Raw genomic sequence first — 10,721 nt, 5'->3', positions numbered from 1 at the left:
ATGAATAAGAGGAAAAACTTCTAGATCTTCTGTCTGTTGGTTGGTTGGGGATTGTGTGTTTTTTGATTGGATAGTTGGTGCATTTTGATTAGTGTGTTTTTATGGCATAAATATTGAAGAAAAAATAAGATTTACTTAAATCAGTTTCTGATACAATGGAACAGCAAACAATACTCTAGAATGGCAGCCTGGGCCACAGTCCTGCAGGAGTTGCCTCTAAAGTCCCCCCACAGACTTTTTACTCAGGATTCAGCCATTTTGCGTGGCTGCATTTGTCCCTTCCTTGGCCATCTTGTGAATCCATCAAAACACCCTGCCATGCTTTCTCTGTGAAGTCACGTGCTCTTCATTGAAGTCACATGCTCTTCATTTTCCCATCATTCTCCATTCTTCTACCTTTCTTGGTAACACTCACTAACCTGTTATGGAATTTTCCCTTTCCAAATCTATCATCTCAGTGGACCACATCCTTTCATGGAATAAACCTGAATGGTAACAAATATTTTGATTGTATTTATGCTTTTATTGCTGAACTTTTGCAGAGTATCAGAAACATAATAAATATCCAATGATTTAATGCGTAAATTAATAAGTGAGCCATGCATTTTAAGAAACTTGGAATGAGCCCTGGAGATAATTCACCTGTGTGCTAATGTTTATCTACATGAAATTAAAAGCTGTGTAATTTGCTCCTGAAAATGTAGGACTAAACAGTGGATAATTTGCGTGTTCATTCCTTAAAAAAAATTCTCCTCTACAAATATATTCGTGAACATTTATTCCATCTGAAACTGAGAAAATACATCTTAAGTAATACTCCCCTTTCAAATATCATCAATTAAGACAAAGCATAAATCAGGTGCCTAACAATTTTCAAGAAAGATTAATTTTCTTCATCCCCCTGAGTTTACCTATGGTCTAGATGGCCTACATAGTTTCTAATATAGCAACGCTAAGCTTCTTGAATCTAATAATACCTTTCACTGAATGTCCCTTGTGTTCTAACTCCTGTGGCTGTAGCAATGTATCCCTGAAGACTCCACTGCCTTCTTTAATTTCAATATTTCATTTCCATAACTCATTCAGTCTGCCTCAAATACAAAACCAAAATGAGGAGAAAGGTCGGACATACTTCACAGAGGTGTTGGAGATAATAATAAGTGATGCAAATAAAACATTTAAAAGCGTCTGCTGCAGAATTAACACAAGTAGTGTCACATTAGGTTGGGAGAGTTTAAAGATATTTTCACCGCAATAATAGATTCTTTAAAAATCACTCTTGTCCTGCCCCTAGAGGCATTACAGGTATGACTGCTGTGTCATATGTGTGTCGGTAAGTGGCAGAGAGGCTATGTCTATGCTCAATGTTCTGACCTATGAACATCTGAATTATTAGTGGCCCCAATTTTCCTTAAAAAGTAAGCCTGAAAGGATCACCAGTCCAGTGCCAGGCAGGCTCAGATGAGCTTCCAGGACCAAGCTGGAGACTAAGAAAACCCCAACCTGGGATCACAGGCTCCAAGCAGGAGGAGAATCTTAGACAGATTACACTTCCAAGAAGCCATTAGGGCAGGTGGCAAGGAGTGAACCTGAGACACCCACCAGACCAGAGGCTGCCAGACCAGAGACCACCAGACTAGGGCCATGGTCCCCAGATGGGGAACTAGCCTGAGGTGAGCACTAGTCCAGAATCGCACAGGCCTGGAGAAGGGGGCAGATCATTCCTGAGATGCCTGGTGTCTTAATGCACCAGGACATAGCACTCCTGAGACGCCCCCCCGCCCCCCCGAGATGATGCTGGACACTCAGAGACCTCACATGCCACTAAGAGGAGCAAATAAGTGGTGGAGAAATGGAAGAGAAAGAGAAACAGAAGGATGTGGGAATAAGGAAGAGAGAACTGGAGACTTGAGGGTAGTCAAGGAACAGTCTAACATAAGTACCTGGTAGTGCCACTTGGGACCATAGTAGGGTTCTGGCCTGTACTGCCACCAAGGGCTACAAGGGGCTATTTTTTGGGTCTGTGGCCCATGCAGTAACCAGTGTCTGTTACCACAAAAGGCTAGGTGGATATCTCTCTGGTCTGGACTGATAACCAGGGACATATTGATATCTGAGAACTGTGCAGAACTGGTCCCAACCCTCATTTGGACATCATGTGAGAGCTGGCCCTAGAGGCATGAGAGCAGGAGAGCTGACCCCACACTAGCCTGCAGCCATACTCAGGAGAGCATGAGTGAGGGAGAGATGCCCTTCCACTCCTTGCAACCTGTGGCAGGCAAGAGAGCTGCTCCTGCTGCTCACCTGCTACAGCACTCAGGAGAGTAGGCCCTGTACCACACCTGGGCAGAACAATAGAGCTGAGGTGGGGGTTGTGGATGAGCCAGCCTAGAGACCATGAGTGCAGAAGAGCTGGCTCTGCCTCTTTCTACTGGGCAAGGGAGCAGATGAGGGAGAGACACCTCCCTCCCCTCCTTTGTCCCTCACTATCTATGGCAGATAGGAGAGTGGGCCCAAGGTTCATGAGAATTGGTGAACCGGTCATGTCCCTCACAAGCTGCAGCACTCGGAAGAGCTGGTCCTATACTTCACCTGGGCAGCAGGGTAAAGCTGGCCCTGGATGCCAGTGAGTGAGCCCTGAGAGTGTGAACGTGGGAGGGCTAGCTGGCCTAACCAGCTCAGATATCTCTCAGGCCCAGATTCAGGGCTTTGACGTGGCCTACCTCAACATCTACCCCTCAGATGAACTGCTAGATCGCATGAAGGGGCCGGTCCTACAGATCCAAAGCTATAGGATCTCCATGACACAGGGCAATAGCAGGATATCTGAGAGGAGTCCTAGTGAGGTCCCAGTACTGAGAGAGTAACAGAAGCCAGAGGCCTAGTACCAAAACAATGAGTCATTGCAATGATCATTCACAAGCCAAGAAGTGTGGACCAAAGAGTATATTGTGGGACATACTGTGACACACTACAGCTTCCACAGTTAGATGCTTATTTCTTTGTTGGATGGAGGTTGCAAGGGTGGAGGGCAGGTATGAGAGGAGGGGAAGATGAGGGGGACTGGGGTGCATGATGTGAAAGTCTTAGAGAACCAATAAAAAAGTTTAAAAACATGATTTGAAAACAAATCACTCTCACAAGCATGGTGTCACAAACTTGTACTTCCACTACTGGAATAGCTGAGGCAGGTAGATTATAATTCTAGGTCAGTCTTAACTATATCAAGTTACTCTACCTCAGAAGATAGAAACAGACAGAGGCAGAGACAGAGGGACAGAGACGACAGGGAGACAGAGGAGAAACCACTGTGGCGGTCCCTCTTTACTTCATGGTGAATGGATTGGGAATATAAACACTAATATGTAGTAATGCCTATGACATTAACATGGAACACCTTTCTTTGTCTGTATCTGTTAGGACATCTCCACAGAGGATTAGATAGAGAACTGGCCGAAAGTGATGCCAGCCTGGAACAAAGGGAGAGTGAAAAAACTCAGGCGAGCGATCGGTGGCATTTCCTGATGTGGAGATATGAGCAAGCAGTCTGCCACCATTGTGCTTTCCCAGCTGTTATGGGCTGTATCCTCTAGATCACAGCCAAGATCAACCTGTTCTTATCTTCTGAGGATAGAACAGTACAGTGGAGCTAGGAGCCATGGAGATGAGAGTTACTCAGAAGTGTGTGTGAACATGTCCTCAGAAAGCCATTACTTTGCATATTAATTATAAGCAAAAAAATTTTAATTAATCCTGTTTCGGTTTAGCTATTTGGTCACAGGGATGAGAACTGTGACTTTAAAAAGTAATGTTGACTGAAAGTCTAGTAATATTATTCCCATAGTTTCTCTTTGTGTCTTCTCTTACATTGAAACCATGCATGCTTTCTTAGAAGTCAAACCCCAAGCAATCAGGACTTAATGCAATGCTGTGGTCTGAGCCCTTAACTTGTTACTCCTCAATAGTACACCCTTGCCATCTTCCTCTTCCTCATCTCATCCCTCTGTCCCATGTCCAGCTAAACTGATCGTACATCCCCATCTGCCACCTTGATGAAGACTAAGAGCGGAGCCCCGCATCCACATGTATAATTTGCCACAGCATTCCTCAATCTTAATGGGATGTTTCCTGTTGCCAAGTATTCCCCACCTTGAAATGAAAGCTGAATTATATGTCTATAGCCCTTTTACAGCCCTGCCCTCATCCTGGAGAAAAGTGTGAATAGGGCAAAGGGAAAAGCTTAAGCAGTGACGCGAACCCCACATTCCACCTCAGCACACCAACCTGGAGTGAGAAGGAGGTAAAGGTTTTGTTCTAAAAGTACCTCTGTCCCCGGGGGGAAATGAAAGACACTCAGGGCCTCTGAGATAAAGGACTTTATTCTCAGTTATTTTCTCCACGTTGTTGAACTAGACCAGACATCTATTTTTAAATGTATTTCTTGGCTTCTGTAGCAGACCCGGATGTTCGAGGATGACTGCACATTCATCTATACGGTGTGGGGTTGAAATTGGCAGAGAAGTGACAATTGATTTCCAGGAAAGCTAACCTTAGGAGAAAATGGCTCTTCACCTAAAATTTTCAGAGGCATCAGGCATCTACTTTACTCTCGGGACTTAAATCCTTTTCAAATCCATCACAACTGAGCTATCTATTGTTTGTGCCACCCCATGTAGAACCACATAGCAGGATATCTTGTTTGGTTTCTTCACTCCAGCTTCCTCCAGGCTGACAAAAACAGGCTGAGAAATGCACCACATGATCACAGAACAGAATGTATCATATAAATGATATTATATCAGTTTTATATGAGACCACACAAAGTTCTAAAGCAAGCCCGCTGTGTCATCTACTTTTCTGGTCACTGTGACAAAACATTTGAGAGCAGTCACTTGAGGAAGGAGAGAGTTATTTTGGCTTAGAATTCAAAGCAAATAAGCCAGCGTTGTTGGGAAGGCACGGCAACTAAAGCATCTGAATGACCTTGAGGCAGCAGCTTTCTTATACCTTGGCACATCCTGAAGTCCCAAGAGCTAGAGAGGAAGCAGAGCCGATCCCACCTCACAAAATCCCCTTCATGTACTTACATCTGTCAGGTTAGCACCATGTCTGAAAGTTCCCACAACCACCCAAAGCAATACAGCTAACCTAGGATCAGGTGTTCAAGTATAGGAACTCATGAGGGTCATTTCACATTCAAAATTTATCCCCATTCGTCCAAAAAAATGCTATTTCATATAGTGTTAACTATGCAGGAAAATGTTTCCCATGGGTATACCTATTATATTACACATAAAATCACAGTTTCTTCTTAAAGAAATTATATACTCAAGGGAGCAAATATGGACACAAAGTGTGGGGCAGAAACTGAAGGAGGGGCCTTCTGGAGACCATTCCACCTGGGTATCCATCCCATGTGCAGTCACCAAAGGTAGATGCTGATGTGGATGTCAGGAAGTACATGCTGATAGTAGCCTGATATAGCTGTCTCTTTAGAGGTCTGCCAGAGTCTGACATATTTAGAGGCAGATGCTCACAGCTAACCATTGAACTGATCAAAGGGTTCCCAATGGAGAAGTTAGAAGACTGAAGGAGCTGAAAGGGTTTGTGGCTCCATGAGGAGAGCAACAATACCAACCAACCAGAGCTCCCCAGAGTCTAAACCACCAGCCTGAGAGCACATAGGGATGAACGCATGGCTCCAGCTGTATATGTAGGGGAGAATGGCATTGTTGGACATAGGTGGGAGAGGAGATCCTTGATTCCATGAAGGCTAGACACTGAATGTGGAAGAATTCGAGGGTGGGGAGGTGGGAGTGGGGGGGGGTAGGTGGGGCATATCCTCACAGAAGCAGGAGAAGGAGGGATGAAATAGGGGGTTCCTGGGTGGGGGACATATGGGGTAAGGGGATAACATCTGAAATGTAAATAAAATATTAAAAAAAAAAGAAAAAATAAAAAGCACAAAGAAGAAAACGACAACAAAAAACAAAAAAAAAAAAGAAAGAAAGAAAGAAAGAAATGATGTACCTTGCCTTGCTGTTGGCAAGCAATGTTTTGTATGTGCTCCTGCATAGATATATTTCAGCTTAGCAGAGAAAGAAGGAAGAAACAACATCATCATAGTACACAAAACCAAGCATCACTTCTGCCTAGCATTTCACTCACTCATCAAACATTAGAGAGCTACCTATGCCATAAGTGATGATGGGTAGCAGTTTATAATAGAGAAAAAGACAGACGTCATCCTTCATGAAGCACCCGTGTACCAGCAGAGAGTAAACAGACAGTAGACAAACACGGACATATATCTGTTTTTATGTCATGAATTTTCATACACTATACTAAAGCTGTGAGGGGGAAAAGGTGGGTGGTGATCTGGGTAAGGGGGAAAAGGACTTGAGAGGTCAGCTGAGTTAGGATAATCGTTGAAGCTCATACTAAATACCACTTAGCTGGGCCATGAATGTTAAGGAGCCAAATATAAGAGCCCCACCAAGTACAGAGCGTTCTAGATGGAAGAAAGGGCAAGTGCAAAGCTCAGAGGAAAGAATTGTCTTGGCTAGGGTGTCTGGACCAGAGCTAGATGGAGAGTAGAGTATGGGAAGAGGATATTGAATATGGGATCAAGCAGCCAAACTACATAGCCCCAGGGAAGGACACAGCCATTACTTTCCCTAAGATGAGGGACAGGAAAGCTGAGCATGCGAAGAGAGTGAACAGGCCAGAAGGTGGAAGGAGCCTATAATTCCAAGGGAAAATGAGGTCATACACTATGGTTCCCATTTTTGAGTCCATCTCTGTGAATAGGACATTACTGCTTGCTCAGAGAAAAATCACTTTTCAAATCTGAAGTCCTCTAACCTATAAAGATGACAGTCTCTTGGTGGCAAGACAAGACATTCAAACATTGCTGCCAAATAGTACCTTCACTAGGGTTTTAACAAGTAAAAACACACAAGTAGAGAGTAAGGCAGATAAAATATGCAAAGGGAAATACTTCATTTGAGTGGTAAGAGAAGAAAATGCTTAGTTTTCTTCTTTAATATATTTTTAAATAATATTCCCATTAAAAAAGAAAATTTATTTTAGGCCTTTAAGGTATAAAAGCATACTTTTGCAAGGAGGCAGAAAATCTTTCTACCCCCAAAAAGCTAGAAATTAACTTTGCAATTCTGCAAAGCACTGCATTCAATCTGGAAAATACAAAGCACAGTGAGATATAACGCTGGCAATTCGAATTAATAGGTATTATGTTACAGAAGGCTATGGCTTGCCAAGGGGAGCAGGATTAAATGATGATCCAGCTGTTCAAGAGTTAATTGAGTTTCTTAAAATATTCAAGAAGTGTTAGATACTATTAAAAAGACTCTCTATATGGGTGAGCCACAAGCAAGTAACACCCAGGGTCTCTCCACTGTGAACTTGAGCTCAGCATGTTTTCCAGCTGATTTACAGTCCCTAGGAAATAAGTAATTCTTCAAATAATTAACAGTTACATCTTTAATGTCTTCATGCAATCTGGACTAATGACTAGACAAGGGGAATGGACAAAGTGTCCCGTGGCCTGAGGATATGAACAGTCTTCAAGTGACTTTCTGTCCTTCTGTCAAGAGTGCTCTCAGTTATAATTGACTTGTAGGTCTGGTATACCTGTGTCTGAATGAATAGATTAATTCTTAAGTGTTTTTATTCAATAGTAGCTTGTTTCAGGTTTACATCTTTGTGCATACCACATCAAAAGCACAGGCAATAAAAGAAAAAAAAAGAGATAAATTGGACTTCATTGAAATGAAAATCATTCATGTATCAAGGGGTACCATCAAGGGCATGAAAAGACAATCTACAGTCTAAAGAAATTCAAATCATAGGCATAAGACAAACTTGCAGCTAGACTATAGAAAACACTTTTTCCAACTTAATAATGCAAAGACGCACAGCCTAATTTAAAAGTGGGTAGAGTGTGTGAACAGATATCATTCTAATGGATGTATGCAAATGACCACAATCTGAAGGAGAACAATCTCAACACCATCAGCCATCAGAGAAATGCAGATCAGCACTATAAGACACTGCTTCATTTGTTGGAAAACAGTCTTACCATCCTTAAGAAGTCAAACATGGAATTATAATGTAACTCGACAATTCATTCCTAGGTATTTACCTCAGAGAAGTAAACATATGTTTCCATATGAGCATGCCTGTGCAAATCCATAGAGTATGATTTATAATAGCCAACAACTGAACCAATTCCAGTATCTATCAGTGGATCAAAAGGATGAATAAAGTCATCATATATCCGTATAATTCAATATTACTTGGCAATAAAAGGAATGAATTACAGATGTTGCAAAGTTCCTAAACCTTAAAGGCATCAAGGAAATTCAAAGAAGCCAGTTATTGAATGATTTCACTTAGGTGAAGTGTGTAGAATGGGCAAAACCATAGATGTAGAAAGTAGGTAAGTAGTTGCCTAGAGGTTGAGAAGATTAAGGCAGGGATGAGAAGTGATCTCATTGGCACACGGTTTCTTTATGGGGATGGTAGATACACAGTCCTGTGAATACACTTGGCCCTATTAAAGCATTTATGTTATAAAGATGCGCCATCAAATCTAAATACTATGGGGATTATATCTCAATAGGAATGTTACTTTTAAAACTGGAAGTTAATAGATATAAAAGAGTCAAATGGCACCCACCTTTGCATGTTTCTCAAGTGGGAGGATTCTAACACTCCTAAGAACAGGAACATCTACCTGTCCTTTGATTGATCTATGCATACCTTCAACACGAAGGTAAATATTAGAGGAACTAAAAATGATGTTTTCTAATGTATCCACAGAGGCGAAAATAAATTTCACCCATGAAGCACATTAAGGCAATTGCTATGTTTATGAACACTGTAGATTTTTGCCTTAGAAGACATCTAAATAGCCACTTTATCCAACATCTACATTAAAGAATGGGCTGTTGAGAGAAAAAGCCTAACCATTCCCCCCTCCCCCACCTGTTCATGAAGTAAGTGACCGAGTAAAGAACATACAAAAGCCTGATTTTCTGTTGAAAAGAAAGCTAAGTAGATAAATTTGTTTCTAATATGTAAGGACCTTAAACGATAGGTTTGGCCATTACTTTTATTTTTTGACTTTTACTTCTGTTTTACATGAATTGCTATTCTGCATGAATTTACGCCTTTGCACCATGTCCGTGCATTGTCCAAGGAGGCCAGAGAAGGGCATTGGATCCTCTGGCACTGGAGTTATCAACAGTTCTGAATTGCCTTGTGTGTACAGGGAATCAAACCCAGGTCCTCTGGAAAAGCAGCCAGTGCTTTGAACTGCTGAGCCATCTCTCCAGACCCTGGTTACTAGTTTGTTTGGTTTTTTTTTTTTTTTTTTTTTTTTTTTTTAAAGGTGTGCCTCCTTTGAAGCAGTGCTTTACATTAATGATAAATACTAAATTTAACATAACCAATATATTAATCTGTCTGATAATTCAGATTCAAACTACAGACAAATCTTACGTTCCCCAGACACATGTAAATGGCATGTTTTGTCTTCTTTTTACTAAAGAATAAACAAGTAGGTTCCGAGAATTTCCAAGAAGGATTCATTCAGATCTAGGACAAAAGCCATTTGTGATTTTCTTGGGCTGCCTTGCCCATCCATTCCTGATTCTCTTGAAACCTCAAGACAGTACCAAGCATGAAAAAAAGGTCTTAAGAAGGAAAGAGAGAGGAATGAAGAGGGTTGATGCATTAGGTGGAGTGGTATTTGCCTATAATCCTAGCACTTGCAAGATGGAAGCAAGAGAAGCATAAGCTCCCTGTGAACTTTGACTATTTCATGAGTTCGAGGACAAGCTGCTCTAATTTGGGACAAGGCTAAAGAAGAGTATTAACAGGAGAACTCAAGCTCAACCCTTCCTATGTTCTGGGTTGCTGTTCAAAGTAAGGAAGAGTATTGCATTCTCAGAAGAAACACAGACTTCAGTACTTCCTCACTCCAGGGTAAACAGCATCTGCAGCCATCAGATCCCAGGAGGTTATAACTTTGTGCTACACAGATATTTCCATCAGTTGTTTTTATTTTTCAAGGCAGCAATTGACTGTCTGTTGCTTTGGGACCCAGGTGCACAAGGAAGCTAAGAAAATGGCCAACACCACTGTATCCTTGAAGGACTCTAGTGTGAGAGTTATAAAGATGTTCCTTTTGGCTCCAGTTAAAAAGAAGTTATGTTGGAAATGTCAAAGCAGACAGATGTGTCATTAAATTATCTCCCAGCCCCAAATCATTTTCCAACACTTTCCCTCACTATGAGCTGCTTAGAAATTCCTCAATCTCTGTTCATGCCTTCATGGTACATTTCTGTGCTTTCAGCCATGCAAAATAAGGAATGAATATTCTACCTCCTGTCAAACTCTCTATTTCACAAGTTCAAACTAATTACACAGATGGTGTTGTTAAATAGAACACTCGATTGTGACACAGACCAAAACAGCACTCCCAATAGAGTCATTCTGGTGTTAGAACCCCATTGCTGAAAATTAGTTATTAGGAATATTAAGTCATATTAAGGACTTCTTCAGCATAATTTTATTCTAAAGAAGAACTGCTATGGAAAATCATGTGTTGGCTTCAAAATATTAGAGTTTTCTTCAGCAGAGAAAATCCTATTGTCATTTTCTCTTTTAAAAATTTTTTTTTCTTAAATGATGTG

The 10,721-nt window shown here is 41.4% G+C and overlaps 1 pseudogene; it reads left to right on the top strand.

Annotated features, from left to right (window-relative positions):
* Nucleotides 1-1,283: 1,283 nt before the first annotated feature.
* On the top strand, nucleotides 1,284-1,407 carry LOC117722837 (small nucleolar RNA SNORA17; annotated as a pseudogene).
* The last annotated feature ends 9,314 nt before the right edge of the window (nucleotides 1,408-10,721 follow it).

The sequence above is a fragment of the Arvicanthis niloticus genome, chromosome 17 (genome assembly GCF_011762505.2).
Source record: "Arvicanthis niloticus isolate mArvNil1 chromosome 17, mArvNil1.pat.X, whole genome shotgun sequence".
Taxonomy (NCBI): Eukaryota; Metazoa; Chordata; class Mammalia; order Rodentia; family Muridae; genus Arvicanthis; species Arvicanthis niloticus.
The sequence above is the reverse complement of the archived record's forward strand: the minus strand, read 5'-3'. Positions and strand labels throughout refer to the sequence as shown.